Here is a 19346-nt window from a genome sequence, read left to right as displayed (position 1 = left end):
GTCCTATCTTTTAACTTTCTGCCTAGCTCCCTGAACTGCTGCAGGGGGTCCTACCTATGCCATTAGTACCAATATGTACAACGACCTCTGCCTGATTGCCCTCCCCCTTCAGGATGCCCGCTACCCGTTCTGAGACATCCTGGACCCTGGCACCAGGGAGGCAACATACCATCCTGGAGTCTCTTTCACGTCCACAGAGGCACCTATCTATGCCCCTGACTATAGAGTCCCCTATGACTATTGCTCTTCTGCGCTGTGACCCTCCCTGCTGAACATCAGAGCCAGCCGTGGTGCCACTGCTCTGGCTGCTGCTGTTTTCCCCTGATAGGCTATCCCCCCGACAGTATCCAAAGGGGTATACCTGTTCGAGAGGGGGACAACCACAGGGGATTCCTGCACTGACTGCCTGCCCCTTCTGGTGGTCACCCATTTCTCTGCCTGCACCTTGGGTGTAACCACATTTATATAACTGCTATCTATGACGCTTTCCGCCACCTGCATGCTCCTAAGTGCATCCAACTGCTGCTCCATCTGAACCATGCGGTCCGTGAGGAGCTCCAGTTGGGTGCACCTTTTACAGATGAAGCCATCCGGGACACTGGAAGTCTCCCGGACCTGCCACATCTCACATCAGAGCACTGGTCCCCTCTAATTGACATTGCGTTAATGAATTAGTAAATTAAATTTAACATTTTTAAAATAAAAGTTACTGTTAACTATATGTTTCCTGGCACTAGATTTCTACTATAAATGTGAAAGCTAAATACAGTACTCTCTGATCTGTGGCTTAGATACCCTTCTAAATTATAATTATGTAATTAATTAATTATGTTTAATTAGTTTAACAATGTTTAATTTTTAAATCTAGTGCAGATTCCCAATCAGCCAATCAGGTCACAGCTTTACTGTGATGTCACTTCAGTTTTCCCCCACACACAATTTGAAAAGGTCATAAAAACAAAAGTCACTTACCTTCCCAGGATGTTCTCTGGTTCTCTCCTGCAGATTAACAGTTACAGGCCAGAAGAAAGAGAAAAGGACCTTCTCCCTCACTGCACCGAATTACCAAGTTCCAATTCCCACTCTGGATGTGACTCACTCACTCAGGATGTTTCTCCTTCACCTGCGCAAAGCTTGCTGAGTGCGCTTTCTGTCTGTCTTTTATACAGACCTCAGCTAACCAGGGTGACTCACACTGCTTAAGCTTCAAACAGAATAATACAATGTGCACCCTTGTGCCACTAAACAGGCCTCAGGTGACTGACAGATAACTGTCTCTCAGCAATTAGGGTGGGGGCAGCTTCAGCCAATCAGACACTAAGCTACACACTGAACTTTTAACCGAAAAACAGCAGAATTAGACTTACCACTTATCCTTCCTGATTACCTCACCGATGCCAGGAGAGAGGTGGTAACTTACCTTGTAGCTCATTGGAGGTCGTTGGTCTTCTTCCAACATTGGACTGTGGTCCTCCTGGTCATGCTGCCCGCACTGGCTGCCGCTGCCACTGCCTACGAGGTGGCATTGCTCACCTTGCTGCTGGTCCTCCAACACCCTCGGGGAATAGGGTGCCCCGTTTCTCATCCACAGCATTGAGAAGCCTGGCGATGTCAGCATTGCCAAAGCAAGGAGCAGGTCTGCGCGCTGCCATGCTTCTATGTTGACTGGGAGTGAGTGGTGAGGGAGTGTTTAATAGCAGCTTCCCCTTGTTAGCAGCGAGCAGCTGATAAGCGAGTCGGGTGAATCAAATGGTGAGGGAGACCGTAATGTCAAGAATCTTGTGAGGGCTCCTTTTCGGCACTAAATGCAATTGAATACAGGCTGCGATCTCGCCAATGTGGCAGTTGCGAAACTCTCTCCTAAACTCGTCCAAAACCGGACTTTAACTCTTGTTCCCTAAATTGCGCCCATAGTTTCAGAAAGTTACTGAAAGCTGAGTGGAAAGACATCCTTTTTAAATGTGACATTGATAGATTCACTCAGCTACTTAGCCGCCCAGGAGAAAATGGAAAAGGAAATATTTAACCATGGGTCAGACCTGGAGTTAGTGAACGTATTAAATAGATTGTGAAATATTGTTCTCGTAATGAATAACACAAAGGAGCTTCTTTTCCAAAGGAAGCAAACTTCAGATATCCATTGATGGTCACTGCTTAAAAGTGAGCAATGTGACTTCCGATACACGACTTCAATGATGCACAGTAACTTTGTGGTTCTGGTACGGGAATAGCAACCAGTGTTCTCGGGCTCACAATTTCACCGAGGCAAGGTGTAAAACTGATTTTTGTCATTTGTGGGTCGACACCAGAGAAATGAAGACAACAAAATCTGCAGCAAATTCTTGTAAAAAGCCAAATTGTTCACTAGTACTTTTTAGCCTGGCCTTGACATTTGTTCGAAAGTATGCTATTAATTCTTAATGTTGTCAGGCACTTAGCGAATGGCAATATACATTGACTTTCCTGTGCTGTCCATATCCCCAAAACAAGTTTACTAATGAAGAATGGAAATCTGTCACATTAAAATGTTCCCTATTAAAACATATCACACCTCATACAGGTGAAGTCTCTGTCATGGTAATCTTCACAGCGGGCCTGCCGACATGTCCACCCCCTGTGGCCCTCTGCCCCCCCCCCCCCCCCCCCCGGGTCCCCAGTGGTCCAATATCAACCGCCCTCGATGCAGGCCCTGTTCAGAGGATGGGTGTGAGCGTGCTGTCAGCAGAAATACAGGACTCAGAGCTTAGCAGAAGCAGAGGAGCATTAGAACATTCCTCACAGCGAGTTAGCATCACTCTGATGACTTAAATAGTGACTCGCTGACAGCCAACATCACACCCTGGAGTGATGTTACACAGAGCCTTGGAGGGGATGGTAGAGGGTAGGCGGGGAGGGGGCTGTGTTATGGGGGGAGAGGGAAATAGGGGAAGGGGTAGAGGGAGTTTGGTAGGTGGGGGGTGATTGGGGGGAGGGGGCAGAGAGATTGTAGGGAGTGGAGTGGAGAGAGGGTGATTAGAGGGAAAGGGCGGGGGGAGATTGGGGGAAGGAAATGAGGTTTGGGGTGTTGAACTGACAGACTCAGTCTCGTCCTAGGAGAACCTGGAGACAATGAGTGCCTCCTTGGTTCTCCTTGAATGTCGAACCCTTGCTGGAGCCTGTCCTCCATTCTCCAGCCCTTCCTCAGGCTTGTCCTCCAGCTTATTCTGGTCTACGTCCTCTTCTTCTTCCTCCAGCATGTGGCACCGCTGCTGTGCTAGATTGTGGTGGGAACAGCAGACCATTGCAGAGCGGTCAAGGCACCAGAACCGCATGTTCAGCAGCCCGATACACCGCTTAATGACAGCGTGAGTGACAATGTGAGTCTCATTGTATTGGGTCTACACCTCGGTCTCAGGCCTTCACACTGTTGTCATCAGCCATGTCCTCAGCGGATATTCCTTGTCCCCCACGAGCCAACCCATCATCCGTCACCTCCTGGATGCACCTATGGGCTATAGAATGCGAAATGCCGCACAGGTGCCAGCTCGAGATCTGGAATGATCCGGTGGCATAGACGTTGAGGGCTGCAGTGACCTTCATGGCCACCAGGAGCGGCTGGCTTCCTCCTCCAAGGGGTACCATGTCTGCTACACTCTCTCGTCCTGCTGTGATGCAGTCTTCTGCGGAATATGGTGTCCATCAGCTCATGGAATGACCAACAATGCCTGTACACCTTGGGCCGTCACTGGCCTCCCCTTCTGGCTCCTCAGCCTGATGAGTGGCCAGGTCTTCACTGGGGTGCCACCTCCAGCCTGTGTTGTCGCTGTTGCCTTCTAAGGCATCTACCAATCTCGGCTGGCGCAATCGGAGCAAGGGGAGCCTCCACGGTACCTGCAGCAGCAAACATTGTTTTAGCTAGAAGGAATTGGAGAAGGAGAGAGAGACCGACAATCGTTTAGGGCTTCCATCCCAGGACCCTCAAATCCCCCAAGCCTCCCCCAACCTTACCATGACTGTCCCACCTTCTCTCAGAATGCCATCCAGTGAGCCAGTTGCACTGGTAAACCTCACCCTGCACATCATCCCCAGCCAGGTCAGGAGCCCCCTAGACACCAGGACACTGCCTGGGAGGCCGTGCTCAGCTGCCCTCTGCTGATCCACACACTTACCCTTTGGTCGCGAGAGGATCCTCAGTGCTGAAGCCCTGCTTTTTAGTATTTGATTGGTGGCAGCTGCCTCTCTGGTGCTGATGCTCCTAGAGTTCAGGTACACTGTTCAAGCATCAAAGCTTTCTGGGTATGCAGTATGCTAATCATCCTCTGAGACATGGCACTTCGAGGTGGCACTTGAGCGTGAAATGCTCTCACAACCAACAAGTAGAATTCCTAATTTGAAATAACTTTCACTTGTGAAGCTGGAGGCTGCTCACAGTCAAGGGGAGTGAAATTGACTTTCAGGAGGGACGCTGCAACAGGGCTCTGTTCTGGAAGAGTTTGTTAGGACAGGCGGGCTAAAGCTGTGGTTGCCTCTGTTATGGGTCTCCACAACATTTAAAGATAGCTTCAAGAACTCACAGACACAATGCCCCTCACCCCCAAGCGTAGGGGCAACCCCCGACCTGGAACACTTCAGCCCCCACCAAGCCCAGCCTCCATCACCAACTCCCCCCCCCCTCCCCCCACCAGTACAGAGGCAGCAGCTCTGGTGCCCTTGAGCTGCAAGTCGGAGAATGGAAAGGGCTACTCACCGCCTTGCTTCCCCTCAGTAGCCATTGCGCCAGCTTCACATTTTTAAAATGGAGTACTACATAGAACATAGAACAGTACAGCACAGAACAGGCCCTTTGGCCCTCGATGTTGTGCCGAGCCATGATCACCCTACTCAAACCCACGTATCCACCCTATACCCCCAACAACCCCCCCTTAACCTTACTTTTTAGGACACTACGGGCAATTTAGCATGGCCAATCCACCTAACCCGCACATCTTTGGACTGTGGGAGGAAACCGGAGCACCCGGAGGAAACCCACACACACACGGAGAGGACGTGCAGACTCTGCACAGACAGCGACCCAGACGGGAATCGAACCTGGGACCCTGGAGCTGTGAAGCATTTATGCTAACCACCATGATACTGTGCTGCCCTTTTTTTTTTTTTGCAAAATAAAACAAAGGAAATGACGCCCACATGACTCCTGCTGCGGAGTCAGGTGACTCCCGGGAGGCTCGCTGCATTCGACTTCAATCTCGTAAATGAGGTTAATGGTATTCTCACCATGTTTGGGTGAGATCGGAACTCGCCACCGGGAGCGGGCACGGTGAATCGCAAAATAGTTGGCGCCACACATGAATCTTGAGTTTGCCACTACTCACCCAGCGCACCCTAACCCACGCCGGGTGCAATGTGGTCACTGAATCGCGCACTACGTTTTGAACTTCCTAAACATTGTCATACTTGACACTTCAGCTTCTCTGTCACTGAAACCCTTATATGGTGCCATTGGCCAGAATCTTCCAGTTGTTAGGATTCTCTTTTCCTGCTGGCACTGCATGCCCGCACGTGGGTGTCCTGGCAGCAAGGGTGGCTTCAATGGGAAATACCGCTGCCAGCGAACATTCGCCGCTGAGAAACACGGCTGGGGGACCAGAGAATCCCATCCATCAACACTTTCAGTGAGTTCAATGCTGTCACTGTTGGCCTTTATTGGATATGGGCATCACCGGCTAGGCCAGAATTTATTACCCATCCTTAATTGTCCTTGAGAAGATGGTGGTGAGCTGTATTGAACCGTTGCAGTCCCTGTGATGTAGGTGCACCCACAGTGCTGTTAGGGAGGGAGTTCCAGGATTTTGAGCCAGCAACAGTGAAGGAACGGTGATATATTTCCAATTCAGGATGGTGAGTGGCTTGGAGGGGAATTTCCAGGTGATGGCGTTCCCGGGTATCTGCTGCACTTGTTCCTCTGGGTGGTAGTGGTCATGAGTTTAGCAGGCGCTGTCTAAGGAAACACATAGAAATTAGGAGCCTTGGTGAGTTCCTGCATTGTATCTTATAAATGGTACAAACTGCTGCCCCTGTGTGGGGTGGTGGAGGGAATTAATGCTTGTGGAAGAGGTGCCGATCAAGCAGGCTGTTTTGTCCTAGATGGTGTTGAGCTTCTTGAGTGTTGTAGGAGTTGCATTCATCCAGGCAAGTGGAGAGTATTCTATCACACTCTTGACTTCTGTTCAAAGGATTCCTTGCCTCTGACCTGCTCTTGTAGAAAAAGTATTTATATGACTAGTCTAGTTCAGTTTGTGGTCAATGCAAACACCCAGAATGTTGATTGTGGTAGATTCAGCATAGGTAATGCATTCAATATCAAGGGAACATGGCTAGTCTCTCCCATTTGGAGATGGTCATTGGCTACACCTGTGTGGTGCAAATGTAACTTGACACATTTCAACCAAGCCTGGATATTAGGACTGGGTGTTTTGTGAATCCATTAACTCCACCATTGGCTGCAGGGCCTTCAGTAATATGGACCCTGGGCTGGCATTTCCAACCCCATTGTGGTGGGACCCGCTGCGGGGGATTCGGTGACCCAGCCAAAAGCCCACTGACTTTCAGTGGCACCAGATGACCATAGCAGTGGGTGAGGCTGGAGAATCCCGCCCTTAGTCAAGAATTCTCTACCGATACATCTCTAATCCCACTGCTCCTTTAAAAACCACCTCAAAACCAGACTCTTCAACCAAAGCACCTGGTCATCTCTCTTAACCTCTCCTTCCTGCTGTTACAATCCCAGACCAGGCCCCAACAGTGGCTAGGATACTGGACAAAAAACCCAATTTTGTATTAAAATTTTGTAAAACTGTGACGAAAGGATACTTCGTTCCAGGCGTGATAGGGATGTGGTCTATTGAAACAAACTTTATTACTAACACAGTTTGAAAATATCTTTGACATCACACCAGAAAATAACTTACAGTTACCCCTTAAACAATACTACTCAATACAGTGAATACAACAGTCCTAATTGCTATCTTTATTTCCACTCAAACAAGAAAAAAAACATAGAATATAGAACAGTACAGCACAGCACAGAACAGGCCCTTCGGCCCTCAATGTTGTGCCGAGCCATGATCACCCTACTCAAACCCACGTATCCACCCTATACCCGTAACCCAACAACCTCCCCCTTAACCTTACTTTTATTAGGACACTACAGGCAATTTAGCATGGCCAATCCACCTAACCCGCACATCTTTGGACTGTGGGAGGAAACCGGAGCACCCGGAGGAAACCCACGCACACACGGGGAGGACGTGCAGACTCCACACAGACAGTGACCCAGCCGGGAATTGAACCTGGGACCCTGGAGCTGTGAAGCATTTATGCTAACCACCATGCTACCCTGCTGCCCCTAAGCTCTCAGCTCTAAATCCACTATTAAACCGCTGTCACTCAAGAATACTTGCTTTACAGCGATGTTCTTTGAGGAAGAGAGATCTCTTGACTCTGCTTTAAAGATAAGATCTGCCTCCTGTCAGACCCATGCAGAAACTCTGGCTGTATTTCTCAAGATGCTTCTTAGTTTGTTTCAGTTCGTCTTGTTCTCAGACATGCCTGTGCTGCTTTGTAAATTGTTAATCGCTTTGAATTGAACTGCAGAGAGAGAAAACTGCTTCACTTCTGGTCATAGCTTCATTCAGCTCAGAATTACACTGACCTGCTTTCTTCAAAATGCCCTGATACCTTGGCTCCACCCAATAATGACATCATCTTACCAAGCTGCAATCTAATTAATCAAAACAACATTCCATTAGCCTAAGCTTTAGACGATGGTTTAATTGCACCGCTGACTCCCAAAATATACTTGCCTTTTAAACGAGGATTTATTTTAAAAACATCACTGCAGCAGTCACACACACTAGCCCAGGCTTTTAACACTTACTGCACCAAATACCTATAATACAATACATCTGAAATTCTTACATTCATCACACTGGCTTGGCATTGGTTTCCTCAAGCCAACCTATGTAGTCCCAAGGGACAGTCTTTATATTAAAGGCATTTATAAAGTTGGTTTTTGCTGTTTTTAGCAATGCCAACACAGCTAAGAGGATAATTTGCACTATATATTAAAATAGTACCATGGTTTATCCATCCTTATTTTGATAAATATGACCCTTAACCATTTGCACCTGACTGAAAGCTATCTGCACAGACCAAAGGAAAATCAAAGCCCCTAATTCTGTTGCTATGCATCTTCTTTATGTAGTCAGGCTCAGTAACACACCAAAAATTGACGATACTTTTGACAACCAACTACCCTTTGGGACTCCTGCTTGACTGACCTTGACCACATCAGCTTAAATCTGAATGGGGAGCCTGCTTGGTTCTCACGACCTTAACCAGGTTCACAGGAGGAGAGGGCAATGTGCATGACAGGTGCTGTCTTCAACCTTGTCAGAATAGAAATCTAACCTCACACATGTAGGGAATTGCAATGTGTTATCACAGGTCAGGTACAGCAGCGTAGTCTTTTCATTTGGTTGTCAAAAGTGAATCCTGGGAAATAAAGTTTGGAAAACACTGATCCAGGCGGATACTGAATGAGATACTGCACTTTTGGATGAGCTATCATTCAGGTGAGATGCTAAATTGAGGCACTGTCTGCCCTCACTGTTCTATGTAAAATATCTCATGCCATTATTTTCCCAGTGTCCTGGGCAATTTTATCCATTAACCAACATTCTGAAAACAAAACATCTGGGGCTGGATTCTCCGGTTCCCTGGTCGTGTGTTTCTTGGCACTGCGCCGTTTGCTAAAGGTGGTATTCTCCACCCCTGCCAGCTGGTCAGTGGGGTTTCCCTGTAGAGATAAGGCCCAGCTTATGCTAAAATAACTTCCTACAGGTCTGTTGGTCAACTTCAAATGACAATATTCAGGGACCTTGTGACCTGACTTATTTAAGGTAAGTTTGCAACGTGCAAAAATAGGAGTTTGCAATGCACAAATTGAAAGTGTAAACAAGAACTTTATAACTGTAAGAATCTGCAACTGACGGACGACACAGTAGCGCAGTCGATAGTACTGCTACCTCACGGCGCCGAGATCCCAGGTTCAATCCCGGCTCTGGGTCACTGTCCATATGGAGTTTGCACATTCTCCCGTGTCTGCGTGGATTTCGCTCCCACAACCCAAAGATGTGCATAGTTGGTGGATTGACCATGCTAAATTGCCTCTTAATTGGAAAAAATGAGTTGGGCACTCTAAAATTAAAAAAAATTAAATTAAATTTTTTTTAAATCTGCACCTGTGACCATAATGTCTGAACACTGGAAAACCAATGTCTGAAGAATGGACCTGCAATTAGAAGTAAGACGTCATTTGGCATCTTGGAGAAGAACACATGGGTCTGACTTGTCTATCGAATACGCATGACAGAAAAATATAAAAATCAGAGATCTGAGACGATTTCTTTAGCAATGGCCCATGGGACTCATCTTGCACAGAAAGCACCCTGAGTGAAGGCTAAGCGAACAGAACAGAAAAACTTGGCCAATTCAAAGCGGTAATATCTACCTATGTCTAAAGGTGTGAGCCTTCTGGGTCTCTAGAAAACCTGGCCCCTGCTCTTCTGGGATAGGCTACTCTTGTGCAGGGTTCTCCGTGGGCTGACTCTGGCATTCTAGCCTCTGCACGTCTGCAATGGCAGCAGTGGCCTGGTAGATAGTGAGCATAGCTGGCTGTATTCCGATATCCATGTATCTGCAGGTGAAGGGGGAGAGACAGAGAATGTCAGCAAGATGAGGGTTCCCTTCACTATCCAAAGCCACCAGGTTATGTGGTCACCCCGAGTTGTACTGCTGCACCACCCTCAACATGTCCCAACCTCTCACCCCCCCCCCCCCCCCCCCTGGCCACTTTGATATGTTGTCATCTGCACTGCAGCCCTGTCCCCATCAGTCAGCGTGAGCTTAAGTAGGGTTCTCTTTCCAAGGGTCAGTGTAAACTTGATGGGCCAAATGGCCTCCCTCTGCACTATAAATTCTATGATTCTATGACCAGAAGCTCTGTGAATATTTACAGGACACGCTGAGCAGTCAGCAGAGTGAACAGCCAGGCGCCTGTAAATTGTAGCAAAAAGTTAACATACTGCAGCAATGGCGGTTAGAGGCAGTCCACCGCGATTTGAGAGGGTCACCGAGTGCATGGACCTGCCACCAAGTCATTATCCAGTACTCCCCGGTCCAGACATACACCCCCAGCCAGGTCGAAATGTTCAAAGAGTTTTATTACCTTTTGTTCTCCCTCGGCAGCCATGGCGCCCGGGTCCCACTCGTAAATACTTGCACCAATTCACGTCCGCGTGTCTCCCACCTGAGAGGGGTAAAGCAGCGTTGAGAGGTGGAGCATCCGGTGCCCAATTGTTGGCAAATCGATGCAAATCATGGATTTGCACATGGCCACAGGCTCTGGGCGTGAACCTTGATGCCGCTGCCAGCGGGGGACCGGATCATTGCTTCGGAATTGCTGCCGGGCGCAAATCCCATTCTTTGCTCCCAATGGGCACAGGAAATCTCCCAAAATGAGGGACCCACCATTTCCTTCTGCCTTTTATCCCAAGTTGGGAAAGTCGTGGCTCGCTACTTTCCTTCTGCCTTCCTCAACCATTGTATTATGGCGGCAGAAAGGGGTCCTTAATTGACCTTTAATTGGCAATTTAAGGGTCACAGTAGGCTGACATCTTACCTGCCCACTGTATTTTGGGGGACAACTTGTGAAGGGCAGCAAGGCAGGGGCTGGCTGCCTGTTTTACTTCAAATCCACCGGTGAGGGTGTTGGATGATGTAAAATTAGCTCCTGTTCCTATTCCATAACTGTTTGATGTGCTCTTAGCATCCAATAAGTCACTAATTGCCCCATTATACCCATTACTGTTAGTAGTCATCGTACAATAATTGTGTTAAATATCAAAATGAATCGATGGAAGCTGCAAAGACTGTCAGCAGTAATTGGAATCATTTTAGCTCAATATTAAATGCTAGCAAAGTTAGGTTAAAATAAAACCCACACATTAAGTAGCTGATTAAGTAAGTCACTTAAGGCTGATGTTGGAAATGCAACTTGTAAGATTAAGTATTAAAATTGGATACGCAATGTTTTGGATAAATTGTTAAATTGACACTTTGTGTGACTGCTCTGATAGATGCTAATTGCTTTCCTGGTGGCCTGGCCAATATTCCTGGTTTAGCTCAGTGGGCTAGACAGCTGAACAAGGCCAGCAGCGCGGGTTCAATTCCCGCACCAGCTTACCCGAACAGGCGCTGGGATGTGGCGACTCGGGGCTTTTCGCAGTAACTTCATACTTGTGACAATAAAAGATTATTATTATTCCTCCCTCAAACAATCTCCTGAAAAGAGATTAATATTTGATCATTCATGTTGCTTCTGGGGGTCTTGATGTCTGCAGATAAGTTGCTGCGATTGCCTATGTAGCAATATGAAATAATATGACGAACTTCATTTCAATAACAACTCCTTAACTCAGTCACATTCCATAAAATATTAATAATCTCCAGCGTCAACGATTCTGCCCCAGCTTAAATCAATGTAAATTTGACCTTGCAACAGTAAAATCTCGGGTACAAACCATGGCACACTTTGAAACACAAAAAGCTGTGTGAGTTAATTCTGTTGTCTACACGACAGGCAGAGTATTTGAACTGATAATTATTTAAGTCCAAACAGCTACTTTCTGGGACATTTTATTTGTTTGGATCGCTCAGAAAACAGAGGCAGGCTTCTCCGCTCCCTCCCCCCCCCCCCCCCGGCGGCCTATTATGTCGCGATGGGGGTGGCTAGCCATTAGCATGGCGCTGATCATCTTCTGATCCCACCGCTATCAGCGGGATTTCCTGTTCTATGCACCCACCTCCACCAGGAAACCCGCAGCAAGGGATCGCCGTCGGCAAAACCGGAATACCCCACCAGAGAGAACGGGCAGAAAACTCTGACCAGAGTCTGTCATGAAGAGAATAAATCAGGGCAATTAATTCCTGTAAGGATATTAAAGACAGTAGATTGCAAATCACTTTATTATTTTCTTGATCACCCTTTTCCAGGAGTTAGTTGTGGTTCCTTGTTAACTCTCTCAGCAAATTGGCTGTCATGGTTCCTACATCGCAATAAAGGTTACACTTCAAAGGTAGTTAATTCCTTCTGGAACATATTGGCACATCCTGAGTTAGGAAATGCTGAGTAAATGTTATCCATAAAGACCCAGGAGGCTGAGTCATTGTGTGAACGCTAATTTATTCACGGTCAAAAGAAACTGCCCTAAGGCAGTAAACACACTCACACAGTATCAGTCCCTGTTGGGATGAGCAACATGCTAGTCCCTGTCCGGGCCGGCCTTTATTGAAGATAATTATTAGCCCCAGCTGGGCGGGCCGCCGCCCACTAGCAGGGAAGCTCGTATTCCATGAGTCCCAAGGGGAGATCAATTAGGGTAACCCCGTGGGCTTCATGGGGTTATTACAACCAAGTCCGAAGGTTCTCCTTCAGTAATAGTCAGAGGAGGCTTTCTTTGCTGATTTGCACGGGGTTGTGCTTCTGCCAGCAGTGGATCTGGGTCGGGTGGTGTGTAGCGATCTGTTGGTTGCCTTTTCAGAGACGAATGACGGAAGGACACTGCCGGGGGTTTAGCTCCGGCCTTGGCATCGCCCATGAGTGCGGATGCTTTGGTGTCCATCTTCGAGCCTGAGTCGTCATCATCCTGATGGTGTGGGCCTTGGACCATGGCGGGTTGCACTCCTTGGCTATGGAGTAGTCCCATATGCGGTGGAGGTACCGACGTCCCTGGCACAGCTTCCTCCGAGGCGGGATCTCTGCCTTTGAGGTGGTCCACATGTTTAGGCAGGGTCTTCCCTCGGGTTCTGACCTTGCACGATATGGGCCCTGATTTCTCCAACACCATCCCCAGGAGCCAATGAGCACCGTCTCCAAATTTCCAGATATATACAGTTGGAAACTTCTCCCAGGTGTCCTGTGGTCATAGTTCTTCTGACCATCTTGTTTTGACTCAACCTTTCTGCCAAGACTTGAGAAAGTCAGACTCAAGAGAGTTTGGAGGGGGCTGGCCCATTAACAGTTCTGCCGGTGCTACCCCTGTGGTGAAATGCGGGATGGCTATTAATGAAAAAGGAACCTCGCCAGTCATGCATCCACAGAGCCCGTCGTCTGAGTCTGCATACCCCGCCTCAACGTTTGTACCACCTGCTCTGCCAAGCTGTGGAGGGTGGGTGATACGGGGCGGTCCAGATAGGTCTTAAACTGTTGGCACGCACGAACGCTAAAATCTTCTCGCTGGTGAACAGGGTCCCATTATCTAAAACCAGTACATCTGGTATCCCATTGGTACTAAGCGAGCACCTTAATTTCTCAATAGTGGTTTTTGAGGTGGCGCTGATCATCTGGTGCACATCTAACCACTTAGAATGGGCATCTACAAGGACTAAAAACATGGACACCATGAAAGGTCCAACAAAGTCGCGTGCAACCGCACCCGGGCTGCCTTGTCCATCCCTAGGGATGGAGCGATGCCGACAGGGGGGGTTTCTGGTGCTCTTGACATGCCAGGCATATTTTCACCACTTTCCCAATGTCGCCATCGATCCATGACTACTGGACATAGCTCTTCGTCAACATCTTCGAAGCCCCTGGGTGCTCACTATGTAGGTCCTGATGATCGACTCTTGGTCTGGTAGCGGGATGACCACGCGAGCTCCTCATAGGAGAATGCTGTCCTCAACACTTCTGCTGCTTCATGATGTTGGGCTGCCAGGGGGTCCCCTGTAATCCACCATGTGAAATAATGTGGTGAAGTTTCACCAATGTAGGATCTCTCTGAATCCATATGGGAATCTGGGTGGCTGTTACTGGCAGAGTATTCATGAAATTTAGAGTCGCTCCAACTTCATCCACCACTGGTGGAGAGGAGGGGCTCACAGGCAGCAGGAGACAACTGAAGACTTCAGCGTGTGCTATTTGGACCCCAGGGTGATGTTGAAATGTGCATTTGTATGCTGCTAGTAATAGAGCCCAGCGCTGAATTCGGGCCAAGGCTATGGAGGGAATCCCCTTGACCTCCTTGAAATGACCTGGTAGTGGCCTATGGTCTCTAGATGAAAAAATGCCGTCCATTGTCATATTGGCAAAATTATTTCACCACATATATCATGGCCAAATATTGTTTTTCAATTTGGGCGTAGTGGTATTCCGCATCTGCCAGGGTTCTAGAAGTGTACACAATCGGGGGCTCCGTGCCATCGATGTGATAGGACCGCTCCAATGCCGTATGTGGCGGCACGGTGGCACTGTGGTGAGCACTGATGCCTCATAGCGCCAGGGACCCAGGTTCAATTCTCACCGTGACTGTATGGGTTTCCTTCGGGTGCCCAGGTTTCCTCCCACAGTCCAAAGATGTGCAGGTTAGGTGGATTGGTCATGCTAAATTGCCCTTTAGTGTCCATGGATGTGTAGATTAGATTAAGGGGTTATAGGAATAGGGCAGGGAAGTGGGTTTGGGTGGCATGCTATTTCAGAGGGGCAGTGCAGACTCAATGGGCCAAATGGCCTCCTTCTGCACTGTAGGGATTCTATGTATTCTATGTAAGCAGCCAGGAAGGATCATAATGAGCCAGCAACTGGGAGGATCAGTTTTCTCTTTTGTGGAGCACCCAAAGCCCACTTTTGATTCTTCTTCAATAAGATGTGAAGAGGTGCCGGCAGGGTGGCCAAATACAGAATAAACTTCCTGTAATAATTTACAAGCCCCAAGAACAATCTTGATTCTGCAGTGTTTTGTGGAGTCTAGGCTCCCTTTATGACCTGAACCTTTACCTCCACCAGGTGCAAGCCAACTTAGTCCACGCGTTAACCTAGGTATGGAATTGCCTTTATTTCAAAGACGCATTTGCCTCTCTTTAGATGGCCGCCCGCTTGGGAGAATCATCTGAGGGCCTCTTCAAGATTGTCTCAGTGCTCCTGCTCAGTGGCCCCCAGAATGAGCACATCATCCAGGTATACTGCCCCCTTGGGTGTCCGCTGGAGTATGCCTTCCATCACTCTCTGGAAAAGACTCCGAGGGGAAGGCGAGTGTACTCATAAAGCCCTCCATGAATATTTATGGTCACGTACCTTTGAGATGCGGTAACCAGTTCCAACTGAAAATATGTGTGGCTCATATCTAATTTCCTGAACAAGCTCCGAGACAGTTTTGTGTACAAATCCTCTACACGCAGCTACGGTTGTGGTGGGAGGCCCTGTTCACAACCATTCTATAGTCAGAGGCTAACTGACTTATCTGGCTTCAACACCAGTACCACTGGTGCACCCGCTCTGCAAGTTGCACTGGGCGCATGATGTCCAAACTCTCCAGATGCCGTACCTCAGTTTCCACCCTTGTGAGCCAGGCCTAGGGGACTGGTCATACTCTGAAGAATTTGGGATGGGCCTCCGAGTCAAAGTAAATTTGCACCTTAGCGCCTTTTATTCCTCCTGGAATACCTCCAGATACTTGACGAGGACCTCAAATAGGTTGCCAGTAGCCATCCAAACAATCTGATGCCACGAGTCCCACTGGGAGATCAATTAGGGTGTCCCTGTGGGCCTTGTGGAGGTTATTATACTAGCCTTTCTTCATTTCCAGGAGTAGGTATTGCCTAAAATAAGGCGTATTGCTGGTGTTACTCTGCCACTTTTAAATATGCCGCAGGAAGATTGTTGAAAGCGCCAGGACTTCCGGTTGCGGCTATGACCAGCTAAGTCGCACGTTTGGCGGCTCCTGCTACAAAGGTGTTTTCGGGCCGATTGGAGGGCCCCAACGGCGCTGGAAGGACAAATCCCGGTGGGGGAAGGCTCCCTGAGGAGAACCAGACCAACTTTATGGTCGGTACCCGGAGTGGGGTGGTAAAGAAAGCAACAGCAGCTCCCCAAAAAAAGCGGGGGAAGAAGACCAAAATGGCGGCCGGTGGCGCACCCGAGGAATGGAGGAAATGGGCGGAGGAGCAGCAGGCCGCTCTCCTGCGCTTCTTTACGGAGCTGAAAATGGAGCTCCTGGAGTCAATGAATGCGACGACCACCAGGCTGATGGGAGCCCAGGCGACCCAAGAGGCGTCGATTCGGGAGCTGCAGCAGGAGATGACTGCGAGGGAGGAGGAGGCCACGGTCCTCGTGGGAAAGGTAGAGGTGCACGAGGCACTCCACCTGAAATGGCAGAGCCGTTTTGAGGAGCTGGATACCCGAATGAGGCGGAAGAACCTGAGGATCTTGGGCCTGGCAGAGGGCCTGGAGGGGTCAGACCTCCCGGGATACGTAGCAGAAATGCTGAGCTCCCTGATGGGGGCAGGGGCCGTCCCTTCGCCCCTGGAGCTGGAAGAGGCCTACAGGGTCATGGCTAGGAAGCCAAGAGCAAATGAGCCCCCGAGGGCGGTGCTGGTGCGGTTCCAGCGACTCAGCGATCGTGAGAGAGTGTTGGAGTGGGCCAAGAGGGAAAGGAGCAGCAAGTGGGAGAACTCGACGGTGAGGGTCTACCAGGACTGGAGTGCGGAGGTGGCAAAGCGGCGGGCCCGGTACAACCGGACGAAGGCGGTGCTACATGCAAAACGGATCAGGTTCGGAATGCTGCAGCCAGCGCGCTTGTGGGTCACCTACAAGAACCAACACCACTATTTTGAGTCCCCAGAGGAGGCGTGGGCCTTTGTACAGGAAGAGAAACTGGACTCGAATTAGACCCAGGGGATACTTGGCGGCCGTAGCCGCTCGGGTACTTTTAGCTGAACAAGCGGGTTTTTTTTCGGCTGGGTCGGAACCGGGCAACTCTTATTGGAACGGTCTCCTTTTTTTCTTCTTTCTTTGTTTGGATCTTGAACTCTTGCTTTGGGTTTTTCTTCTGATGTTTTTTCCCCCCTTTGCCAACTTCCCTTAGTTATTGTTATTGTGGTTATTCATGGTTATTTATGGTTATTTATATTGTTTGGTAGAGGGTGACTGTTAAGTACATTGTTATTTGTTATCTATCTGTTATCTATAATGTTAAGTTGGGGAGGCGGGACGGGGGGGAGAGCAGATCGGGGGTATGGGCTCCTAGGGGGGGTTCTTTGCAGGCATGGATGGGGACGGGGGTGGAACTGAAGAGGGCGGGGTGGGGTGTGGCAGGGCGAAAGCGCGGGCTTTCCTCTGTTTTCCCCGCGCGCGGGAAAACAGAGGAGGGGGGAGGGGAGGAGCGCGGGGCGTGGTTAGCAATGGCGACCTTTCCCGCGTTGGAGCGGGGCCAGGGAGGAGTGGCAAGGGGGGGGAGGCCCCCCCCCCCCGAGCCGGGAGGAGTCGGAGTGTGGCAGGAGCAGCCGGGTCAGCGTAAACCAGCTGACTTACGGGAGTACGATGGAGGGTACATCGCGGCTAGGAGGGGTCCTAGCCTGGGGGGGGGGGGGGGGGGGGGGGGGGGTGGGGGGGGGGAGGGGGGTTAGGGAGGGACACCGGGTTGCTGCTGGAAAGACCAGGAACGGGAAGTGGAGGACTGGAGGGGTGGGGGGAGGGGGCCATCGCCATGGGGAGCGGGTCGGAAGGGGAGGGTCGACCCGGGGCGAGCAGGGAACAGGACATGGCTAATCGGCAGGGGAAGGGGGCGGGTCGTCCCGCGACCCGGCTGATCACCTGGAACGTGAGGGGGCTGAATGGGCCGGTCAAGAGATCAAGGGTATTCTCACACCTGAAGGGACTGAAGGCTGATGTAGCAATGTTACAGGAGACCCATTTGAAGGTAGTGGACCAGGTTCGCCTGAGAAGGGGGTGGGTGGGACAGGTGTTCCACTCTGGATTGGACGCAAAGAACCGGGGGGTGGCGATTCTGGTGGGAAAGAGGGTGTCGTTCGTGGCGGAGGAGGTGGTGGCGGATAAGGAGGGTAGGTATGTGATGGTGAAGGGTAAGCTGCAGGGGGAGAAAGTGGTGATGGTCAACGTATATGCCCCGAACTGGGATGACGCGGGTTTTATGAGGCGCCTATTGGGCCTCATTCCGGGACTGGAGGCAGGGGGCTTGATCATGGGGGGGGACTTTAACACAGTGCTGGACCCCGGGCTAGACAGATCGAGCTCAAGGACCAATAGGAGGCCGGCAGCGGCAGAAGTGCTGAGGGGGTACATGGAGCAGATGGGAGGAGTAGACCCATGGAGGTTTGGTAGGCCGAGGGCGAGGGGGTATTCCTTTTTCTCCCACGTCCATAGAGTGTACTCCAGAATCGATTTCTTCGTGTTGAGCAGGGGGCTGATCCCGAGGGTACGGGAAGCTGAGTACTCGGCCATTGCGATCTCTGATCATGCACCACATTGGGTGGATGTGGAAATGGGGGAGGCGCGGGACCAGCGCCCGCTGTGGCGGCTGGATGTGGGGCTGTTAGCGGACGACGAGGTGTGTAAAAGGGTCCGGAAGAGCATTGAGAGCTATCTGGACTTGAATGACACGGGTGAGGTGCGGGTGGGGATGGTCTGGGAGGCCCTGAAGGCAGTGATCAGGGGAGAGCTGATCTCCATAAGGGCACACAGAGAAAGAAAGGAGAGGCAGGAGAGGGAGAGGCTGGTGGGGGAGCTATTGGAAGTGGATAGGAGATATGCGGAGGCACCAGAGGAGGGGCTGCTGGGAGAACGGCGCAGCCTGCAGGTCAAGTTCGACCTGCTGACCACCAGGAAGGCAGAGACGCAGTGGAGAAGGGCGCAGGGCGCGGTCTATGAGTATGGGGAAAAGGCGAGCAGGATGCTGGCACACCAGCTTCGCAAACGAGATGCGGCTAGGGAGATTGGGGGAGTGAAGGAGAGGGGCGGGAAGGTAGTGCAGAAGGGGCAAGAAGTGAACGGGGTCTTCAGGGATTTTTACAAGGCGTTGTATCGGTCTGAGCCGCCGACGAGGAGAGGGGGAATGGAGGACTTCCTAAACAAATTGAGGTTCCCAAGGGTCCAGGAGGGGCTGGTAGAAGGGCTGGGGGCGCCAATAGGGCTAGAGGAGCTTGTCAAGGGAATAGGTCAGATGCAAGCGGGGAAGGCGCCGGGGCCAGATGGGTTCCCGGTGGAATTCTATAAGAAAAATGTGGACTTGGTGGGACCGGTACTGGTACGAGCCTTTAATGAGGCGCGAGAGGGGGGGGTTCTGCCCCCGACAATGTCGCAGGCTCTGATCTCCCTGATATTGAAGTGGGATAAAGATCCCGTGCAGTGCGGGTCCTACAGGCCTATCTCGCTTCTGAACGTGGATGCCAAGTTGCTGGCAAAGATCCTGGCAGCTAGAATAGAGGATTGTGTGCCAGGGGTAATCCATGAGGAC

The sequence above is a fragment of the Scyliorhinus canicula genome, chromosome 5 (genome assembly GCF_902713615.1).
Source record: "Scyliorhinus canicula chromosome 5, sScyCan1.1, whole genome shotgun sequence".
Lineage (NCBI taxonomy): Eukaryota > Metazoa > Chordata > Chondrichthyes > Carcharhiniformes > Scyliorhinidae > Scyliorhinus > Scyliorhinus canicula.
The sequence above is the reverse complement of the archived record's forward strand: the minus strand, read 5'-3'. Positions refer to the sequence as shown.